Consider the following 23,981-nt stretch of genomic DNA (forward strand, 5'->3'; position numbering starts at 1 on the left):
GATTAAGGCCAGGCGCGGTGGCTCATGCCTGTAATCCCAGCACTTTGGGAGGCCGAGGCGGGCGGATCACAAGGTCAGGAGATCGAGACCACGGTGAAACCCTGTCTCTATTAAAAATACAAAAAATTAGCCGGGCGCTGTGGCGGGCGCCTGTAGTCCCAGCTACTCGGGAGACTGAGGCAGGAGAATGGCGTGAACCCGGGAGGTGGAGCTTGCAGTGAGCCAAGATCCAAGATCGCGCCACTGCACTCCAGCCTGGGGGACAGAGCGAGACTCCGTCTCAAAAAAAAAAAAAAAAAAAAGAATTGGCAGATTAAGAGGACAGATGAGAAAGGTTTCTGAGATGCTAGTAGTGTTTCTTTTATGTTTTTATCTGTGTGGTGAATACACAGATGAGTTCACCTAGTGATAATTCGGTGAACTATACATTCATAACCTAAGGACTCTTTCTGTATGTTATAAACCAAATAAAAGCTTATTCTTAAAAAGGGGTTAAGAAAATCAAATTACTTTTTACATCAAAAATTTTCTAATGGAATATCTTTGTAATGATCCCTTTTACCTTATCAAATGCTTTAAATATGTATTTTTATATATTTAGAACTAATAATGGAAGCAATTTATTGAAAGTTATAGCTTTAGAGCATTCAATTTATGGAAAATGTCTGCTTTGAAACTTAATTAGCAAAGCTTTTTCTCATTTTGAAATCTATCAACTAATAGAGATTTAGTTCACATCAGAAAATCACTCACTGCATTTTTCAATTCAAATAAATGTCAGTGTTTATTTACACATATTATAAATAACATGTACATAAATGTGAATATTTCAAGGAATGTGATGAAAACACTGCAAAATAAATTATGGAGCACATTTTGCAATGCAGTTTACTAAAAGTGATTAAGATTTAAATTGTGTAGATTCAATATAATGAAATTATCCACTTTACAAGTTAAAAAGCAAGAGTAAATCTGTACTGTTTCTTATATCATAATTTCTAATAAAAAATGTAATATATAGATAAAGTGACGTTATTATGAAGGGAGGAGTAGCATAAAAACATGATATTTATTATATGTGTGTGCATCTTATGTATTGAATTTTGGTATTTGGCTTTTTGGAATAGTTAACTAAAAATCATATCTAAAAATCCAAAAATTGCTTCCTTAATTTTGTTTGCATTATTAGCAAACATTTTCTGTAATCAATGAATGGTGTTATACACTGCTAAAAAATAACTATTCTAGCAGCTATTACATAACATAAAATGTTTAGTAATAGGCAGAAAATGTAAACAATTTAGAGAATGAACAAAATATTTTTAAGATTTGACTTGATAAAAAAAAAACAATTACTATCATTTGAAACATTTGGACCCCAGATACTTTTTTTTTTTTTTTTTTTGAGACGGAGTCTCGCTGTGTCGCCCAGGCTGGAGTGCAGTGGCGGGATCTCGGCTCACTGCAAGCTCCGCCTCCCGGTTCACCCCATTCTCCTGCCTCAGCCTCCCAGAGTATCTGGGACTACAGACACCCACCACCTCGCCCGGCTAGTTTTTTTGTATTTTTTTAGTAGAGACGGGGTTTCACCGTGTTAGCCAGGATGGTCTCTATCTCCTGACCTCGTGATCCGCCCGTCTCGGCCTCGCAAAGTGCTGGGATTGCAGGCTTGAGCCACCGCGCCCGGCCCCCAGATACTTTTAAAGCAAATGGTATCACCAATCTGCACTGCTTGTTCCTTGAAGATGTTTTTCTTCCCAGTCAATGTCACACCCTTGGGAGGAGAACTGAAAGTAGCTGAAGAAAACAGCTTACATTTAAATGAGAAAAAAAGACGGTTATTTTTGGCATCAGTGTGTTTTACTAATGTCCCCTTTGCTTTGCGGGTGCAAACTCTCCCTCGGAGAGCAATGCACTTTCTGCCAATCGTTTTGAGAAGTAAAAGGAGAGGTTGTAAAAGACAACTGCCATTCATTCCTCTCTTGGAAATGTCAGGTTTCAGGATGATCCTCCAAGGTAAGAAGACTGCTTTGAACACATCTCTGTATCTTCAAAAAGAAATATGTATAAGAGAGTGAAATACTAGAAACTTGTGGACTTTTATTGATCCGTGGATTAATCATAAAAGGAAGGCTCCAAGAAAACAATATTCCCAGAAGGCCCTTGGTTCTCTGGAGGCACCTCACATTATGGGGCCAGATACCACTATGGTAAAATCTAGGAGCGGTGAGGGGTAAATCTTTCGTGGTGATCAGTGATGCTGTTCACTGAACCTTTCCAGGCTCTCTACCTGCCAGGCTTTGCAGGGCCAAGGGACTGCACTGTAAAGAAAAACAGTGGCATTCTGGAGTGGCTGATTTCCCACAACATCCTCACAAATTCAACTTTCTTTTTTTAAATGGGAAAAGGTTTACTTTGAAAGATGAGCTAAGGGAAAAGAGAGCCCACATTATAGAAGGGAAGAGTATATACCAAAGTTGTGTCATGTATATTGAAGCTACCCACATTGTATGCCTTTTTAAAGAGTCTCCATTTAGCCCAGCTTGAAGATCGGGGGGGGGAAAACATTCTTTTAAATTGTTTGACAAAACACAGCTAGCGAATCTCCATGGAAAATATATTCCTGCTAATTCCTCATCTCATTTCAGGGAATTGTAAACATTCTTTTTTTTTTTCTAGATGAAGTCTCGCTCTGTCACCCAGGCTGGAGTGCAGTGGTGTGATCTCAGCTCACTGCAACCTCTGCCTCCCGGGTTCAAGCGATTCTCCTGCCTCAGCTTTCCAAGTAGCTGGGATTACAGGTGTGCGGCACCATGCCTGGCTAATTTTAAACATTCTATTATTTTAAATAATCTATTCTGCATTCTATTTAGCTCAGTATATATGTCCCAACAAACTAAAGAACCAAGAGCATAAACATCAACTCCTCAGGATGGTGAAACCCCACCCTTCCCTCCTCTACCAAGGAGAACACAGGCCTGGCCTAGGAACTGAGTAGGGGGCCACTGTGAAACAGTAGTTTCAGTATCTGGACAGATTATTTTCCATTTTTAAAATAAAAAACATAAAAATAAGTGTCCCAATATTTTATTTGCATACCATTCTGGCATAGATCATCCCTTAGGATGCATCAACATCATTTCAGAAAAAAAAACTAAGAGAATATTGTCTTCTACATTCTCATTAAATTTCCTTTTAATCTGTGGTTCAACATTATTGTTCCTAATTTTAGTTATTTATGGTTTTGTTTTGGTTTTCTTAACCAAACTTGGTAGTTTTTTGTTTGTTTGTTTGTTTCTTTCTTTCTTTTTTTTTTTTTTTTGAGATGGAGTCTCACTCTGTTGCCAGGCTGGAGTGCAGTGGCACGAACTCGGCTCACTGCAATCTCCGCCTCCTGGGTTCAAGTGATTCTCCTGCCTCAGCCTCTCAAATAGCTGGGACTACAGACATGTGCCACGAAGCCCAGCTAATTTTTGTATTTTTAGTAGAGACAGGGTTTCTTCATGTTGGCCAGGATGGTCTCAATCTCGTGACCTCATGATCTGCCCACCTTGGCCTCCCAAAGTGCTGGGATTACAGGCATGAGCCACCGTACCCGGCCCTTGGTAGATATTTATTAGTTTTATTGGACTGTTTAAGTAATGGTCTTTTGTATTTATCACTTTTTCTATCCTTCTAATTTATTATTACACTTTTACATCTAATAATTATTTCCTCTTCCCTTTCTTAGATTTACTTTATTGCGATATCAGCTTCTTGAGTTAAACACTAGGGTTTTTTCTATTTTTATTTTTTAGTTTTAATCTTTCTGGTTTTTTGATTTAAAAAAATTTAAGATGCTTTTTTGGTTAAGGTACACTTGACAAATACAAATTGTATATATTATGTTTGTGGTGTACAATGTAAGTAATGTTTTGATATACATTGTAAGTAATGTTATGAAGTACATTGTGAAATGATTAAATCAAACTATTGAATATATCCATACCTCATATACTTTTTTTGTGGTGAGAATAAAGATCTACTCTCTTAACAATATTTAAATACACAATACACTTTTATTAACTATAGTCACCATATTATACAATACTAGACCTCCCAAACTTTTATTTTTTTAAGTGAAAGCCAGTTTATTAAGTAAGTAAAGGAATAAAATAATGACTACTCCATAGGCAGGGCAGCCCTGAGGGCTGCTGGTTGCCCATTTTTGTGGTTATTTCTTGAGTATATGCTAAACAAGCGGCAGATTATTCATGCCTTCCCTCTTTAGACCATATAGGAAAACTTCCTGAGGCTGCCATGGCATTTGTAAACTTAGACCTCCCAAGTTTATTCATCCTGCCTCATTGAAACTTTATATCCTTTGACCAACATCTTAAAATGATTTTTTTCTCAGAATATAGCTTTTGTTATATTGATAAGGAATGTTTTCCTTATGCCAATATCTGAATATATTAATAATGTTTAAATCCATAATGGCATATTTGATTCCTTTGTTGACTTAAGTCTTATTTAGGAGGGTGTCTTGATATTTTCAAATAGTTGGATTTGGGGGAGAAAGAACAGTTTTGGAGTTTTTTTCCAATTTAAAATCTTTGATTGCATTTATAGCGTTGTGGTCTTAAAAAACTATCTATACCACTTCCGCTGTGGGAAGTGTATTACAATTTTTCTCGGAAAAATTTTCCTCTGAAATAGGCTGTCATAGGTTCTCTGGATGGGTCCTAGTTTCCAAATTTAATCTCTAGTTCTTCCTCACTAGCCTTAAGAGTGGCATAATTCTTAACAACAACAACTCATAACCAACATCAAATTAGCTTCACTATGATTTATTGAGGCCACTCTCAAAGAAAACGTCCATTCTGGAAAGGAGTGAAGATAACAAAATTCACAGCACCACAGTCAGCAATGGCGTGGGCTCTTTTGCTTCTTGGAGCAGGACAAGTTAGCCCCTGGATTCCTTGATTCCCGCCCCGGCTGACAAACCTAGAACAACAGCCGTACAGACATCCTCCCTGTGCGTGCCCAGCTGTTCCGTTTTGCTTCACAGCCTGTGGGGGATGGAGGGGTGGTAAAATATTGGTAACTCGTGTGATAGAACTGATGGTACTAGTCAGCCGTCTCACCCACCTCCTAAAGGCGCCTGCCCAGCTGTAACCCCCGCTGAGCGACCTGGCCTTGGAGGGGGCACATTCCACAATGCGTGTTCTCAAATGAATGTTCTGGAAACATAGGCGCTCTCCAAAAACGCCTGCTCAAAAACGTTGGGAACTAATTATAAAAACAACCGTCGTTTTATTTTATTTCTATTTTGCACCCGCAGGATGGACATCTTTGAGGCCATGCCTTATCTGGTATCCAGCCGGAGGGAAAGCGCAGGCTCAGGATTTCTCTCTGACAGATCAGAGCTGGTGGCCTGATTTGCATAACTGATGTAAATAATCTGTGATTCTGCAGCTGCCAGAAAAGTAGGTCTCTCTAAGGAACAAAGTTTTTCTTCATGTCCATTAACCATCAGTACTAATTTTACTATTTGATCCTTCACATTCATGCTTCTGTTACTGTCTGCTTGATGTTTTGCTTGGCTCAACTTAAAGACTGAGTTGATGAGGATTTTATTTTAATTACTCCAGTAATAAGCTCATTGTAAAAGTTAAATAAGAGATGATAGAAAATTTTAACATCTTTGCCCAAGCGGCCCCCTCCTGTTCTTTCCTCCTGAAGTGTTAACTTAATGTTGTCTTTTAACAGATGCATACAAATGAATATTGAGGTTTAAAAAAAAAAAAAGGAATCATGCTATAGGTATGAATTCCATAATTTTCTTTGAAGGTGAATTTTTCTAATTTTTAAATGTATATATTTCAAGCAATGCTACTTAGCATATAACACTTAATGACTTCCAAAGTTTTATTATACCAGTATGAAATCATCTATTTGGGTCTCATTTTATGTTTATCACCTTAAACTGATGTTTTTAAAAACTGTTTTGTTGTGATATAATTTACATATCATCAAATTCGCCTGTGTTAAGTGTACAATTTAATAATAATTTTACTCTAAGGAGTTGTGCAACCATCAACAAAATCCAATTTTAAAACATTTCCATCATCCTAAGAAGAAACTTCACACCATCACTCTCCATTCCATCACCAGCCATAGACAGTGAGTAATGCAGTTTCTGCCTCTTATTATCTGCCTTTTTCTTTTGGACATTTCATATAAATGAGCTCATACCACATGTAAGCTTGGCTTGTTTCACTGAACACAATATTTTTGAATTATGTCCACATTGTAGCATTTATCAGTATTTCCTGCCTTTTTTCTTGCCAACTAGCATTCCTTAAATTAAGTTTCACCTGGCGTGTATTTACTCATTTTTACATTTTTGCACTTAATACATCATGATGTTTTAGGTGCCTTATAAATAGCAAAAGATTAAAATTTGTATTTAACCACTTAACCACTGAAAGTGTGAATAAAATTTCCCAGGAATTCAGAGGAGAATGGGATCAGGCAATGCTTCAACCAAGGGGCATCATCTGATCGTCAAGGAAAGGCAGAGTTTGAATGAGAAAAGACTCCGCTGAGGGGTGGAAGGAGATGGAGGCTATTTCATTTATTTATTTTTTTATTTATTTTATTTTTTTTGGCAGGGTGGGGGATGAAGTTTTGCTCTTGTTGCCCAGGCTGGAGTGCAATGATGCCATCTCAGTTCATAGTAACCTCCGCCTCTTGGGTTCAAGCGATTCTCCTGCCTCAGCCTCCCAAGTAGCTGGGATTACAGGTGTGCGCCACCATGCCTGGCTAATTTTTGTATTTTTAGTAGAGACAGGGTTTCACCACATTGTTCAGGCTGGTCTTGAACTCCTGACCTCAGGTGATCTGCCCGCCTTGGCCTCCCAAAGTGCTGGGATTACAGGCGTAAGCGACCACGCCCGACCGAAGATGGAGGCTATTTCAACATGAAACACTGGGCCAAACATTGAGTCTGAGCCAGCAGATCTTTTATTTAGGAGGCAAATGAAAATTGAAAGAAGACCAAGCTGAAAGTGGATAACTAGTTGTGTGACCCGAGAAAGTTCCCCAGTCAAGGTCTCCATTTCTCACCTGTGAAATCCAGGTGTTAAGTTCTCATCATCTCTAAGGTTCCTTCTGGTTCTAAAATTCTGTAGAGGTTGGAACAAAATATGATAGTATTTTGAGTCATTAAAGAAAGCTGTAAGCATAGTTTCATTTTCACAGCATATTGTTGGTCATAGCGCTTGCTTTATTAAACATCAAGTCTTTGGGAATGCAATAGCTAACCGTAACACTAAAACTATAAAAAACAGGATTTATTTACAGCAGTATTTTTGACAGGAGCTCTTAGAAGGCCTTGTATAATAAAACAGAAATTTTATACATTAGTAATTTGTACAGTAGAAATTTGAAAGATATCCTAGGAGGAACCAAATTGTTAGATATATCTATAAAACAAGAATTAAAGGCTCTAGGAAGCTGTACTTATAAATAGCAGAAAAAAATAAGAATTTAAAAAAATGATTCACTAAATGTAAAAATGAGAGATATTACAGAAAGAAGAATGAAGGAAAGAAATGAAACTTCCATCAAAATTTATCTAATAGTTTGGTTATACTGAAAATAAGGAAGTTTTAAAGTGTGGTAATCATCTATAGTTTTGTCTGAATAAGAATAAAATTAGAAAGATGTGAAACTTTGAACTTGCACTAAAGAACAACAGGTCTTCTTGCATGCATAATGATTGGTCTGCCCTAACTGCAGTAGTCTACAAAACCATAAATCATTATTATTTAGTACAAATAATTTTAAATCTTTAAAAGTATTTTATTGTCTGATATTTCTAAGAGTGCAATTTAAATCTACATTTATCTCTTTTTTTTTTCATTTTTAATATGAGACAGTGGTCTCACTGGGTTGCCCAGGCTTATCTCGAACTCCTAAACCCAAGGGATCCTCCCACCTTAGTCTCCCAAGTAGCTGAGATTACAGACATGCATCACCATGCTTGGCCCTAATTCTACATTTAAATTTAAATGCAGAGCATTCATGGCTTAGCTAAAGTAGCAGTCATCCCCAAGATTTTCTCCAGAGATTATATCTAGGTGTATAAAATATTGGCCAGGTGCAGTGGCTCACTCCTATAATCCCGACACTTTGGGACGCCTATGCAGGAGGATCACTTGAGACCAGGATTTGAAACCAGCCTGGGCCACATAGCCAGGTCCTGTCACTACAAAAAAATTAAAATAAAAATTAGCCAGATATAATGGCACGTGCTTGTAGTCCTGCTACTCAGGAGGCTGAAGCAGGAGGATCGCTTAAGCCCGAGAACTCAAGGCTGCAGTGAGCTATGATCACACCACTACACTCCAGCCTGGGTGACAGATCTAGACTCCATTTTTAAAAAAGAAACTAATAGATAAATAAATTTGTTAATTAAATCAATCTAAATTAAATTAAAATATTACTAAGTCCATGTGTACATTAATGGAAAAAAACACAATTACTTATGCATCAACATAATAAAAAGAATGATGTATTTTACATGTTCTCGCATTCTCTCCTGAACCATGCCTGGGAAGTCTGTAGTCAAAGTTGAACATGTCGTCATTTCACATTAAAATGTAGGTTATTGATTTTTCTTGTTTCTTCCCACATTGTCACTGGCCCATATCCTGTAAGACAGCAAAAGAGCTTTGACATCAGAAGGTGGGTAAGGATAATAGAAAATCACTAATGTTTGGAAATTCTGTGCTGAAAAAGTGGATTGACCAACATGTAATTGGTTAATGGATAAATTCCAGGACTGGATAAGCTAGCATTTTATTCCGACACAAGTAAAACATTACACAAAGGAAGTGGATTCATTTTTTAAAAATCAGACATAGTTTTCCTATCCTAAAGCATATTTGCATCCGCTAGCAGACAAGTACAGGTAATTGCCTCCAGGTGTTTGCCTGCAGGAAGTCATTGAAATTCAGTGCTAGTAATGGCAGTTTTCTGCCCAGCAAAAACTAACCTACAGGAACCTCAGAGGCACAGGTATATATTAGAATAGCAATGCCAGCCCTCTGAAAGGCCATAGATTCAGAATGACCAGTTTAACAGGATACAGATTGAATAAAACAAGAATGAAGTTATGTTTTTTAACAATAAAAAAATTTAAGATTAAGAAAAATGTTTTTCTTCTGCTTTTAAAAAAATTTAAACATTACTTGTTTTTCTTACCTTTTTACTCATTGATGGTAACCGTCTAGCAATCATTTTTCTCCCAGACAAAATAGAAATTACAAGAACAATTACATTTTTCTTAAAGTTCTGTTTTTATGAAAGCTCCTGTTCAAAAATAACTAATTATTATACAATAACCCAGGTATTTTTTCCACCGTAAATAGATACTCTAGGATATTTAAAGATGGCAGATTAACCATTAGCATTTAGCTCAATGCTACTGCTCAAATGACAATAATTTTTTTTTTTGAAAGACACAGCATACAAAGACAAAATAAACAAGAATGGAGACAACAGCAACAGAAACTTGGAAGCTGGGAGGAGATCTGAGAAAGCTGGATTCTCAGCCAACTCCAGAGAGAGCTGAGAAGCAGACTGATTTTTTGTTTTGTTTTGTTTTTAATTTCAAGTACAAATCCAAGAATGAGCATCATCAGATATCTCTGGAAGTTCTGTTGCAAGTAGGGTTGCTGAAGAAGCAGCTGGCCCTTCTCATCTCCTCCCCACTTCATGAAACAGGTCAGCTACCCATCTTAGCAGAAGATCTAAGAGATTTATTTCCTGGAGACAGACACAGAGGGTTCAAACTAAAAAGTGGGCAGTTGAGCTTACACACTAAATGCAAAAACTCTTCATATTTCTTAACCTTTTCTAGGTTGGAACACCGTTTGCTAAGTATACACACTCTTGTGAGTGCATACACAAGCATACACAGACACATATTCCCTAGGCAGACGAATAGAAGTCTTCTCTGGGGAATTTGACCAGCCCAATAGAAAAGATCTGAAAATATTGCCAATGAGGGCTCCAGTAGGTAGGCCACCATACAGTGAAGTCCCTGGTCAATAACTGGTCACACACTCCTCCTCCAGTCGGCTTTTTTTTTTCTTTATTTTTTTTTGAGACCCAGCTGGCTCTGTTGCCCAGGCTGAAGTGCAGTGGCGCGATCTCAGCTCACTGCAACCTCCGTCTCCCGGATTCAAGCAATTCTCCTGTCTCAGCCTCCTGAGTAGCTGGGACTACAGGTGTGTGCCACCACGCCTGGCTAATTCTTGTAGTTTTAGTAGAGATGGGGTTTCACCATTGGTCAGGCTGGTCTCAAACTCCTGACCCCAGGTGATCCACCCACCTCAGCCTCCCATAATGCTGGGATTACAGGCATGAGCCACCACACCTGGCCTCTAATCGGCTTTTAGTGCACGCACGCCTAGTAGGAGTAGCCACACAAGGATTACTAGGATGGGATTCTAATATGGGAGACACGGAAACAAACAGTCAGGGAAAAAAGCAATGGGAGAAAACAGAACCTGGAGGGGAGGATAACATTTGAAAATGATCCTTAATACGTTCAGATAAGATATTGCATGTAAAAGACAAGAAAAGGGTGCTATTTTAGAAAAAGAATATTTTGAGGAAGAAGAACTTTAAAATAATTTAAAATAGAATTGTGAAAGTAAAAAAAGCAATAGAAGAGTTGGAAGATAAATTAGAGGAAATCTTCTAAAAGCAGAGCAAAAATAAAAAATAAGGGATAAAAGATAAGAAAAAAATACAGGATATGTCCAGCAGGTCCAACATCTATATGATAGGAGTTCCACAAAGAGACAACTCAAGAAATAGAGAATAGGAAATCATCAGTGAAACAATCCAAAAACATTTCCCCCAAATGAAAGAACATGAGTTTTTAGATCAAAATCAACCACACAGATCCAGCACCAGAAATAATTTAAAAACCAACATTAAGGCCGGGCACAGTGGCTTATGCCTGGGAGGCCAAGGTGGGCGGATCATGAGGTCAGGAGATCGAGACCATCCCAGCTAACGAGGTGAAACCCCATCTCTTCAGAAAAATACAAAAAAAAAAAAAAAAAAATTAGCTGGGCTTGGCGGTGGGTGCCTGTAGTCCCAGCTACTTGGGAGGCTGAGTCAGGAGAATGGCATGAACCCGGGAGGCGGAGCTTGCAGTGAGCCGAGATCACACCACTGTACTCCAGCCTGGACGACAGAGCGAGACTCCGTCTCAAAAAATAAAAAACAAACAAAAAAGCCCACCAACATTAAGACACATCATTAGGACGTTTTTGAAACTCTGAGATGAAGAGAATATATTGTGAGCTTCTAGAAAGAACAGATTTTATAAGAAGAATCAAGATTCATAGTGACTTGACATTTCATAGTAGAAATATTGGAAGCTAGAAGACAATGAATTTAATGCCTTCGAAATTATGTGGAAAAATTCATTTTATTCTAGAATTCTCTATCCAGCCAATCTATAAATTAGGCATGAGGGTAGAATAAAGACATTCTCTGATTTCCAAGACCTCAAAATGTTTTGTTTGCTGTGGACCCTTTGTTAGGAAGCCCTAGAGTATGGGACCACCTAAAATGAGGGAATAATCTCAGAAAGAAGGAAGGGATGGGATCCGGGAAATTGTGACCCACTTGAGAAATGGGAGAAGTCAACCCCAGGGATGATGGTGAAAGGGATCCCATAAACACCGCTGAGTCAGGCCTAGGGTGTGACTCGAGAATACAGGTCAGAAAGCTCTAGGGGAGAGCTATTGGATAGGACCCAATTAATACTGTATTAGGTTAGTTTGAATGTGTTGAGATGACATTTACTGATCTTAGGTTGAATTACTAAGTACAGTCATGTGTTTTTTAATGACAGGAATACATTTTGAGAAATGTGTCATTAGGCCATTTTGTTCTGCTAACATCATGGAGTGTCCTTGGTAGAGCCTACTACACACCTAGGCTGTATGTGACAGCCTATGGCTCCTAGACTACAAATCTGGACAGCATGTCACTGTACTGAATACCCTAGGCAACTGGAACGCAAGGGTAAGTATTTGTGTATCTAAACCTATCTAATCAAACACAAGGTGCAGTAAGAATATGGTATAAAAGGATTTTTTGTTGTTATTGTTGTTGTTTGTATTTGTTTTTTTTAAGACGGAGTCTTGCTCTGTCGCCCAGGCCGGGGGTGCAGTGATGCGATCTCAGCTCACTGCAACCTCTGCCTCCCGGGTTCAAGTGATTCTTTTGCCTCAGCCTTCTAAGTAACTTGAATTACAGGCGTGAGCCACAATGCCCAGCTAATTTTTTATAGTTTTAGTAGAGACAGGGTTTCACCATGTTAGCCAGGATGGTCTCCATCTCCTGACCTCGTGATCCACTTACCTCCGCTTCCCAAAGTGCTGGGATCACAAGCGTGAGCCACCACGCCTGGCCAATATAAAAGGTTTTAAAAATGATACACCTAGATAGAGCTCTTCCCATGAATGGAGCTCACAGGACTGGAAGTTGCTCTGCGTGAGTCAGTGAATGATGGTGAGTGACCGTGAAGGCTTAGGACATCCCTGTACCCTACTTCAGACCTTTATAAACACTGGACATTTAGGGTATACTAAATTCATTTTTTAAAATTTTCTTTCCTCAGTAATAAATTAACCTGAGCTTACTGTAACGTTTTAACTTTATAAACCTTTTAATTTTTTTTAACTTTTTGACGCTTTTGGAGTAACACTTTGCTTAAAATCCAAACACATTGTACAGCTGTACAAAATATTTTCTTTCTTTGTATTTTATAAACTTTTTTCTATTTTTATTTTTTACTCTTTAAACTTTTTTAGTACAAACTAAGACATAAAGACACACATTGGCCTTGGCCTGCACACACACGCGATCATCAAGACATTACTAGGTGGTAGGAATTGTTTGGCTTCTTTACAATCTGATGGGACCACTGTCGTATATGCTGTCTGTTGTTGCCTAAAATGTCATTGTGTGGTGTACACAGAAAGTCAAGCAGATACACAAACTAAGCAATGATGCTCTTTATGGAAGCACAAAAAGGGAAAAATACTCACAGCGTATCGTACGACTTAGCTGTGAATAGTATTCTTAGTCTCGGTGATAATGGACCTGTAAACACCGACTGTTGCCCCAACCAAAGCAATAATTAACATGGGGCACTGGGGGACAGCAATGTAACTGTGTATGCTTGGGAACAGAGGGAGCAGCACAAAAAGAGAGCTAAAGCTCCACATTTCAGAGTGAGAAGGCAATAGATAATCTAAAATTGAAAAGTCAAAAATTACACTTTATTTAGAGATGCAAATGTAAATATTAAACAATTGGTAAAAGAGTTGAAAATATTTTTGTCTAGGGAGTGGGAAATAGTGACAGCAGAGATGGCAAGAAACAGCATTTTTTTCTTAATGTGCCATAAAACAATCTGACTCTTTAAACTCTGATGAAATATTATACATTGATGTAAATGAAAAACAAAAGAAAACATTGAGATGAAAAGATATACTCCTAAAATCTTTGGGTGAACCATTTTAGGTGATATGGCTAAGGTAGATAACTTATCTGATAATGATTATACCTTTCTACTTGTTAATTCATTCATAGGGTTGTGTGAATAAACATTTATTGAATGATTACCACATGCAAAGTTCCATGGGAAAGGTAAATATGGAAGGAATATACCATGATTTTCTTCCTTACGTTGCTTGCAAGTGAACATGACATATATTTAAAATATGTTTTGTGTGCTTATATCAATAAATAAAAAAGAACTACGGCAGAGAGAAAGGATAGTACATACATACAACAGTATAAGAGAAACAAGATCCAGAAGTCCGCTTGTTGAATATGGAAATTTGTAGACCAGATAGCTGGGACCAACATGAAGAAAACTATGAAGATAAGAAGTGTCTCAGCATGACTGGATGGTTGCAATTCATTAATTATAATGAAGAACAAAGAATAAGAATGTTAACTCCAAGAGAGCAGGCATCTTATTGCCTAGAATATGCCTTATTCACCATTCCCAATACTAGAACATTGCCTGGTATATAACAGATACTCAATAAACATTTGCCCAGTGAATGGATGGGTAAGATTGTAAAGATAGTTAGAGGTTGATAACAGAGGGCTTTGAATTCCATGTTAAATTTAGAATTTAGACTGTAAGTAAATAGGAAAATATTTGAGGAGAAGATTGTGATGGTTCTAATTTTGACAGCTGAGTTTAGGACAGGTTGGAAGCTTGTGAGTGTCGAGGGTCAGTTCTGAAAAATATAGAAAAATACATCGACCAAGTGCGGTGGCTCTGGCAAAAATCCCAGCACTTTGGGAGGCTGGCTGAGGCGGATAACAAAAGGTCAGAGTCGAGACCATCTAGCTAACACGGTGAAACGTCTCTACTAAAATAAATTAGCGGGCTTGGCGAAAAGCATCGCCTGTAGTCCCAGTTGCTGGGAGGCTGAGGCAGGAGAATGAGCTTGAACCGGAGGCTGGAGCTTGCAGTGAGCCAAGATCTCACCTGCACCTCCAGCCTGGGCGACAGAAGCGGACTTCATCTCCAAAAAAAAAAGGGAAGGCTACAGGTTGTATCGTTGTATCCATTAACCACTAAATTAGCAAGGAAGAAACAGACCACTTACTGCAGAAGCAAGCCATGATTTTATGGAAGTGTAGTAAATTTGAAGTCAGAAAAAATTGAGTTAAATCCTGTCTCTGTCATGTAATGGGTGTGGAGATCTGGACAAGTCCTAGGACATCTTCTATGAGCATCAATTTCCTCAGTAAAATCAGGAATACTTTTTGCAAATACTTCACCTGTTGTCTAAAGGGTATTGTCAAGGATATGTCAATATGTTAAGGCAGGATAAATTGATGTGAGGATAAAAGAAGAGAGAAGTGCAAGAGAGACATAACACATAGCCAGGAGTGGAGCTTAAAATCCACCATGATACACAAAGTTATGTGAAAGCATTTTGGAAAATGAAGAGTTATACAAACGTTCAATGTGGTTGACTTATGACATTTCTGATGTACTGGAAGCTTGAAAGAATGACTACTGTGCCAGAGGAAAGGGCATTACGTTGATGCAGAGAGAATGGAGGCTATTATAGATTAAGCTTTTAAGAAGTTTGGAGGTCAAGAGACAACTGAAAAGGCAACTAAAATCTAAAAAGGTGAAGTTCGTGATTACATTTTATATTCTCAAAGTATTTGATGAAAATATTCACCAATCTTTGAAGTAGAACCAACCAAACCACAGATTCTTTAACCTAGAGTGGACGTTAGTGAGCAGTTCTAATGCAGACACTTTGCAGGTAGGAAGTAAAACCCAATGAGGTGTCAATGTTAGCAGTAGAAGGTACCACTTATCAATATTTCTCAACAGGAACAAAACAAACAAACACATTTAAAAACCCTAGATACAATAATCAATAGACTATGGATCTCATTTCCCTGGAAGGACGGTTCATGGATAACATGTAGAGTTGATTAGTAATTAATGAATAAAGGAGACGTATGGGAAGGAAAGGCTGTATGTATAAGATAGAATTGTGTGTTCTAAACAATTTAGACCAGAAAATGGAAACCCAGAAAAAGTGAAACGATAGCAGTTAAAGGGACAGGCATAATTGATTAACTGGGAGTATGTCAATTTTATTTTATTTTTTATTTGTATTTTTTCGAGACAGGGTCTCACTCTGTCACCCAGGCTGGAGTACAGTGGCGTGATCACAGCTCACTGCAGCCTTGACCTCCCTGGGCTCAGGTGATTCTTTCACCTCAGCCTCCTGGGTAGCTGGCACTACAAACATCTCTGGCTAATTTTTGTATTTTTTGTAGAGATGAGGTTTCACCATGTCGCCCAGGCTGGTCTCCAACTCCTGGGCTCAAGTGATCCACTCCCCTCGGCTTCCCAAAGTGCCAGGATTACAGGTACAAGCCACCGCACCCAGCCTGCCAATTTTATTTGAGCCTCGTGGATCACTTCATGAAGTGCTCCTAGAAACGGTACAATTCACCTAGATCTTAGAGAGAGTGGCTTAGAGCATTTGGATGAGCAAAGAGGAGGAAAGCAAGCCTTCTGTGCAATGATGGTGACTGAAACAGAAATATGTAGAAAAGAAGCACGAAACTTACTGCAGGAACAGTGAGTGAAGCTGTTTAGCTGGAGTGAAGGCTTCATTTAGGGAAGCAAGTAAGCACAATGTTTTCAGGTGATTGCTTGCATCATATAGAGGTTTAAAGACCAGCTAGGGAATGTGTATCTTGTAGTCAGAGGGAAGTGACTCGGTTTCTTCAGTGCGGGAGTTACATGATGGCAGCATTCTTTTTAGGAGATAATTAGGGTGGTATGCCTGATTAAGAGAAGCTAGGAATGTTTGGACTCTAGCCCTATCTTTTCCAAGTTGATGTCATGGTAGACAACTGCATTCTCTCCCCAGACACTCTTAGATGTTAATATTGGCAACACTGGAAGAATCTGTTGAGTAGTTTTTATGAAATGTAATACAAGATATACTTGCTTTTCACCTTCAGCATTTTTTTCAAAGAAGAGTGAGGAAAAGTTTTAAAATGTGTCACATTGGACCTCTATATTTTAGAGTCATAATAATAAAATCTCACATTTTCTAAATGAAATAAAGCAATGAGTTAGAATTGAGAAAATAGGCAGGAAGGCCTTGGTTAAGGCAAAAACAGAGGGATTATAAAAATGTTTTGGGGAATGATGTCAGAATTGTAGGTAATGGGTGGTTGTAAAGAGATAATTCTGATTTTAATCAGTCAGATCATCTATATTCAAGAAGCCAGGTGTCAGGGCAATATAAACTAGAGGAAAGAGAGAGTGTGTAGTAATTTTCATCCAGTGAAATCAAAGCCACTCTAACTATCAATATTTATAGAAGTAATTGTAAGTGAATTTAGGAGGGTAGATATCCAATTCACCATCTTCATAGCATCTAGAAAAATATTGTCCTGGGTTTAACATAAGTCACTCACTTCAAATTATGAAGCAAAGAAGAAAAAAGAAAATAGAGCAGTAGAATGGCAAGTAGTTACAAGTATGTAAATAAAAGCTTGCTTAAAAAGAAATCCAGTTACTAATCAGTGAAAAACAAAAGGAAGATATAATGAAGAGACATAGAATAATAAATAAAGGAGACATTACACATAGTGGAAAGATACAAAGGAAAGGAGCTATTTAGATACTCACAGCGACAGATGCTTCCAGATTACTTAATAAGCACTCATTGCTCTTTCGCAAAGTATTCCTAAGGAGTAGGTTATTATCGCCCCATTTTACAGATGGGGACACTGTCAAATGTCATTTGGTATTTTTGCATATTAAACTTAGGTTGCTAATTAGCAATGTATCTGAGATGGAATTTTGCAGTGGTAAGAAACATTAATATTTCTTTGTTTTCAGGACCTCCAGTGTAACTTAGAAGAATCGTTCCTTTGACGTATCTGCTATGCAACTGGTCAATATTGCATAATGACTTCTCAATATTACTATTGATTTAGGCTACCAGGAAAAATCAAGCTTGCTTCAAGGAGATTTTAGTGCAAGAAATCCATATTATTTGACACTTGCTATTATTTCTGCAGCATCCCAGAATTTCTCATTTAAGTACTGCCCAATAGTATTCTGGCTTTCTTTGCATTTGTGAACACAGACACAAAATGTTTTGTTGTAATTTATTGCAGAATGGCAGTTTGGCCTTTGGGGAATATGAATCATGGGTCACTGTCATAAAACAACTTATGTTTGGAAACTTTTTTGAATAATAATTGATTTGGGACAAGACTTTTTTTTCCCTTAATAAGAAATTAGGAGCTTTCTTAATAAGAAATATCATTAGAGTTTTCCATTTTAAATTGTGTGAATTTGTTTTCATTGTATGAAACTGGATACAAGATAATCAGTTGCTCAGACTAGATACCAAAAGGAATGGTTATTAAGACAGTAGAAAAATCTTTTTGAAGAACATTCATAGGGTAGCCATCCTACTCCACCAAATCAAACCTGAGGCAATAGAAAACTACGCTTTTAGAATAATAAAAATAGCAGAAAACTCCCGTGAGAGAATGTCTGATTTACCTTTCTGGAAATCACTTTATTTTGTTCCAGACGGGTGGACTATGGAACTTTCTGAGAGAACATGGTTACAAAACTGTTGTGTGATCAAAGCTCCGGAGGGAGGGACTGTTTTGACTCTCTTGTTACTATGTGAGGGATGGAATTTTGCAACCAGAAGGTTCCACAACAGTTGGAAACGACAGTTGTATGAGTAGCGAGCCGAAGACAAATGTGTGTGTCCTGTTACTCCTGCTCTGAGAACTACACACTGCCGCCGTGCCAAGATTTCCTGCTTGCATCAATATTTTTTATAATTACCGAACCTCATGTGCATAACCCATTAGTAGCAAAAAAAAATCTTACAAGTAACATCTACACTGTCTTTAGGTTAGACAGCCATCTGGCTAGCTGATATGCACTACACACACACACACACACACACACACGCACACACACAGATAGCCTTATTTAGATGCCTTATTATAATGCTAGTTCCATTTTCAATCATCTACCATAAATCAAGCTCCACCTCCTTTGGCAGAAATTAAAACAGCTGAAATTTAAAAAGCACTTAGAACATGTTAAAGCTCACCATAGGCTATTCTCATCCTGTTATTAGTGGCTTACTCTTATCTTCCATTCTCTGGCTCATCTCTCTCACCTGTGAATTCATGTCCCTTTCATTTTCCTCAGCTTCCAGAAAGTCCGTTTTATCTATTGCCCTTTCTCCAACTTTTCCCAAGTTGGACTTTGACTCTAGACTTGTGGGTTCCTTTATATTGATGTCCACAGACATTTTGGCACAATAGGAACTGCCATGAAAAAGAGATGCCAATACATTCAAAACTGGAAATTTAATCGTGTGCTTTTACAAACGAAATAGTATGGAATAGTATAGCGGAAAGTTTAGGGAAGGGAAAAAATGAGTGGTTTAAGTGTTGTTTACCAGAAACAATTCATCTGCAAAATTTGATCCAATGAGCAGGCATTTGGAGGAAGCTTCTTATGTTGGCAACATATTTACAGAGTCAGAAGCTGGTGAGTTTGAGATCTGGTAAGGTTTGGGGAAATAGATGTTAATGTAGGAGGTAGATATTGGGAACTGAGATGTGTTTGCAAAAAAAGGGGTACTTGTAAAGCTAGTGGAGGTGAAGTTGTGGTGTTGGGAGTTTATTAACAACAAGGAAAGGTTATTTATAATTAATGATTTAGATGGGAAATTTGAAATGCTTTAGAATTGTGTGGAATGCTGTCCTGTAGTCTGGTCCAGGTGCCCAGTATACCCATCTACTGAGGCTGAAATCCCACAAATACAGACATATAAACACAACCCTTATTAAAATATATGTACATACATAAACATATAATATAGGTGTGTGCATATATGTGTGTATGTGTGTATATATACACAAAGTTTCTATATATATATATATATAAAACAGTTTCAAGTTTCATTTATAAAATATGTTTCAAGACACGCAGTGGATGCCTGAAACCTCAGATAGTACCAAAACCTCTCTCTCTCTCTCTCTCTCTCTCTCTCTCTCTCTCTATATATATATATATATATATATACTGTTTTTTGATTTCTTTTTATTTCTTGAGACAAATTCTCGCTCTGTCGCCCAGGCTGGAGTGCAGTGGCATGATCTCGGCTCACCGCAACCTCCGCCTCCTGGGTTCAAGCAATTCTCCTGCCTCAGCCTCCCGAGTAGCTGGGATTACAGGTGTGCACCACTGCATCTGGCTAATTTTTTTGTATTTTTAGTGGAGATAGGGTTTCACCATATTGGCCAGGCTGGTCTTGAACTCCTGACCTCAGGTGATCTGCCTGTTCGGCCTCCCAAAGTGCTAGGATTATAGGCATGAGCCACTGTGCCCGGCCCATATATACTGTTTTTTTCTATACATACATAGCTATGATAAAGTTTAATTTAAAAAGTAGACACAGTTATAAATTAGCAATAACTAACACTAGAACAATTGTAACAATATACTGTAATAAAAGTCATATATGAATATGGTCTCTCTCTCTCTCTCTTAAAATACTGTAATATTTTAGGACCGTGGTTAACAGTGGGTAATTGAAACTATAGAAAGGTGAATTATACATAGATGTGTGCATGTATTTTTTTCATATGTACATATATAATTTTTTTTAAACCTGAAATCAGGTTGTAGTAGACAGGCCATCAGGGTGGGAACTGAATCTGAAAGAAGAGAAAGGGAGCTTAAGGAAAAACACTATTTGTTTCATAACTGTGTTTAGGTCACACCTGCTTTTCCAGATCCCAGCCTGCCACAAATGAGAATATAAAAGAAATCTCAGACTTACTGGGTGGTGGGGTAGCCTAGGGATTTAGGATGTGGTCTTCTCTGCAGACAATCAGGGTCCCTGTGAGGCCAGCTCTAGTTGTACCTTTGGCTTGGTACTTAACCCAAGCCTGAGTTCCTTCATCAGGAAAACATGGGTAATGGTGTTTGTAGCAGCAGGTTATTGGTGCTTTTAAAAAATAAACTTCATTTTGGAATAATTTTAGCTTTACAGAAAATTTATAAAGATTGTACAGAGAGCCCTGTACATATGCGCTTACTTTTTACTTCATTGTTAACATCTTACATTACCAGGATACATTTGTCAAAAATAAGAAATTGACATTGGGACATTACTATTAACTACACTCCAGACTTTATCTGGATGTCAACAGTTTTTCCATTAATGTCTTCTCTCTATTCCAGGATCCCATCGAGGATCGTGTTAGATTTGGTTGTCAGGTCCTCTCGGGATAAGTCTCCAGAGACTTATTTCAAGGTTTAAAGCATAACACATGTAAAGCACACTTAGTCTGGTGGGAAACATGTAATAAAGCATTGGTCAACACTGAGGGATCATTGTAACTATGTGATAGGCACTGTTTCAGCACTTTCCAAACACCAATTCATCTAATATTCACAGCTATTCTGTGAAGACTCCAATTGCATTTACTTTACAGATCAGAAAACGGAGGCACAGGAAGGTCAAAAAAATAGCCCCAAATTATGCAGCTGGCAGATCTGGGCTTCAACCCAGGCTTGCTGGCTCTTAAGCCCATGCTTTTAGTCACGATGTTGCCTCTTTGTATGTGCATAATATATACTCTTTATTAGTAGGAGACTCTGGAACTGGTAAATTGTCTCTAGGGCAGAAGAATATTACTAAGCAGTTCTCTGTTAGTTACTGAAAATATGCCTGATTTTTAACCCTCTTTAAATAAAATATCATAGCAACTCAGAAAAGGTAAGGAATGCGGATTGAATAAGCCAGAAGTACATGTTTCATAGTTTTTCTTATAAATCACTTTTTTGAACCCTTACTCTGCCATATTTTTTCTTAATTTCTTTTTTTCTTTTTTTTGGAGAGAGGGTCTCGTTCTGTAGCCCAGGCTGGAGTGCAGTGGTGCGATCACAGCTCATTGCAGCCTTGATTTCCCAGGCTCAAGGGATCCTCCCAACTCAGCCTCCTAAGCAGCTGGAACTACAGGTGCACGCCACCATGCCTGGCTAATTTTTTGTATTTTTTTTAGAGACAGGGTTACCCCATGTTGCCCAGCTGGTCTCAAACTCCTGGCTCAAGCAATCGGCCCCTCTTAGACTCCCAAAGTGCAGCGATTACAGGAGTCAACTATTGTGCCTGGCGTTTTCTTAATTTTATACACATATATTCACTCTTTCCCTCTCTCCTTCCCTCCCTCCCTTCTTTCCTTCCATCCATACTACATGTTTAAGCCATGGAACCTCTATCAAAACTACAGCAGAGAAGAAACTTTTAAAAAAAATCTAGGAATGAAGATTAAGAGCAAGCAAAAGGCAATGGAGTTTCTGGTGACAATTACGAAAGGCATAAAAGGGGAAGGATTTGGGAGCAGGAAGAAAGGGAGAGGGAGGATGGACTGGGAGCTCTCTAGTCAAGCTCTGCCAGGAACCACCTGGTGATGCTGTCATTTATTTCACATGACTACTCCTTATATTGGCTTCCCAGTCTATAAAATAAGCAGATCCCCTTTAACTCTGTTATATATAATAACTTTGAGTCCAGAAATTTTAAAAAGGATGTTTAAAGAAAAATGAAAAAGCAAGAAAGCAGTTAAGTTGATATGAAAGGCTTAGCAACTAAACTGGAAGGTAAGCAGGCCTCAAACTACAACATTCATTCAACACACATTTATTTCAGCACTGTTCTAGGTGCTGGGGAGACAGAGAGGAACAAAGCGTGGCCACTACACTCACGGCCCTCATAGTCTAGTGGAGGGTTGAGAGATAATAAACATGGAAACCAATAAGATAAGTGTAGACTGTGCGATTTTATAAAGGAAATTAATGGAAGGATGAGGCGGAGACTATGGGGTAGGGGAGGAGGTATCCACACTTGAGATAGGACAGATCATGTTTAATTTACCTGTGTTCAGATTGTGATTACAATGGGGAAAATAAGACCCTTAAATCCTTCGGCAATCGACAAAATCACTTTATTTATAGCGCAATAAAGGTGTGCACCAAGACGGCTTTCCACAAGAAGTTTGACAACCATTTTACTAAAAATGTGAAAGAATATTTACACAACAAGTTATTTAGGAGTAATTCTTCATGGAAATAAGAAAGTCTAGGATGAAGTCCTTCAGCTCCTCCTCAAGCAACTGACAAGCCCCTTTCCTAGGCTGGCATCAACTCTACCTACAATTCTATGTAAATATACTCTTGGTATCTGCTACGGAACTGATTTGTTCCCCCAGCATGCCAGTTGACATGTTGAAGCCCTAACCCCCAATGTGACTGTATCTGGAGATAGAGTCTTTAGGAGGTAATTAAGGTTAAATTAGGTAATAAGGGTGGGGTCCTGATCTAATGGGATTAGCGACCTTAAAAGAAGAGACACCAAAGAGCCAGTGTGCGCATTCTCTCTCTCCCTCTCTCTCTCCTTTTTCCTCCCTCTCTCTGTACATGCACTACATCTGGGAAAGGCCATGTGAGGACACAGAGAGAAGGTGGCAGTCTACAAGCCAAGAAGAGAGGCCTCAGAGAAAGCCAACCTTGCCGATGCCTTGATCTTGAACTCCCAGCCTCTAGAACTGTGGGACACTGTATTAGCTCAGGGCCCACTGTAATAAAAATACCACCTTGTTAGATTACAGATAGGGTTGGGTCATTTTCATTGAATGCTATTCTTCTTCTAGGGTTCCTCAGTATGCCACTTGTGGACATAGCTTATGAGGAATTCTTTCAGGAACTGCAAGTATCAATCACATCTAGTTTTCTTTCCCCTCTTTACAGATAGTACACCAAATAATACCCATTAAACTGTCATTACTTGTCATTGAAAGAGAGGCTTTTCAATGAGACGTGGTTTCCTCTAATAGTATGTCTCCTACAGGTAACAGTATCAGTACTGGCATAAATGTGAATTAAATCATCTTTCTAAAAACTAGACATGGCTAAAATTGAAGACATTTTATCTGCTTTCCCCTAAGCCTCACACCATGCCAGGATGACCGTCATTTTCATGACACATTGAAATTTGAAAAACTTTTTAAAATTCCCTTTTCTTATTTGCTCCATTGATGTAGAATATTATACAGTTATTGAAATCTGGTTTTCACAAAATATAATCTTTAAACTTTGAGCATCTGAATATTTTCTTGATCCCCATCATAGCTCTATCATTTACCAGCTCTGTAGCTCCTGGAAGACTATGTAGCATTTCTAAGCCTCTGTTGCTTCATCTACAGTGTAGGTTTATGGCAGGGATTCAATGAGTTCATATAGGAAAACATGGCAAGTCGCAAGCTCTCGATAA

At 38.2% G+C, this 23,981-nt stretch overlaps 1 protein-coding gene and 1 long non-coding RNA gene across 3 annotated transcripts in view; one reads left to right on the forward strand and one right to left on the reverse strand.

Annotated features, from left to right (window-relative positions):
* Nucleotides 1-23,981, forward strand: part of HIVEP1 (HIVEP zinc finger 1) — a 221,581-nt gene that overhangs the window by 40,766 nt on the left and 156,834 nt on the right. Inside the window, exons 5-9 of one of the 2 annotated variants that reach the window (XM_031666913.1) lie at nucleotides 5,324-5,468; nucleotides 6,065-6,165; nucleotides 9,510-9,774; nucleotides 11,927-12,099; nucleotides 17,498-19,189. The gene's annotated coding sequence lies outside the window, so the exon portion shown is untranslated. Of the gene's footprint in view, nucleotides 1-5,323; nucleotides 5,469-6,043; nucleotides 6,166-9,509; nucleotides 9,775-11,926; nucleotides 12,100-17,497; nucleotides 19,190-23,981 lie in introns of those variants that run through there. The other variant, XM_031666914.1, reaches the window with a different exon arrangement.
* Nucleotides 4,814-18,260, reverse strand: LOC103883468. The gene is made up of 4 exons (XR_645699.4): nucleotides 18,173-18,260; nucleotides 8,570-8,699; nucleotides 7,111-7,169; nucleotides 4,814-5,051 (listed from the first exon to the last, which is right to left on the reverse strand). It is a non-coding gene; the product is annotated as an uncharacterized LOC103883468 (long non-coding RNA).

Source organism: Papio anubis, chromosome 6 (assembly GCF_008728515.1).
Source record: "Papio anubis isolate 15944 chromosome 6, Panubis1.0, whole genome shotgun sequence".
Classification (NCBI taxonomy): domain Eukaryota; kingdom Metazoa; phylum Chordata; class Mammalia; order Primates; family Cercopithecidae; genus Papio; species Papio anubis.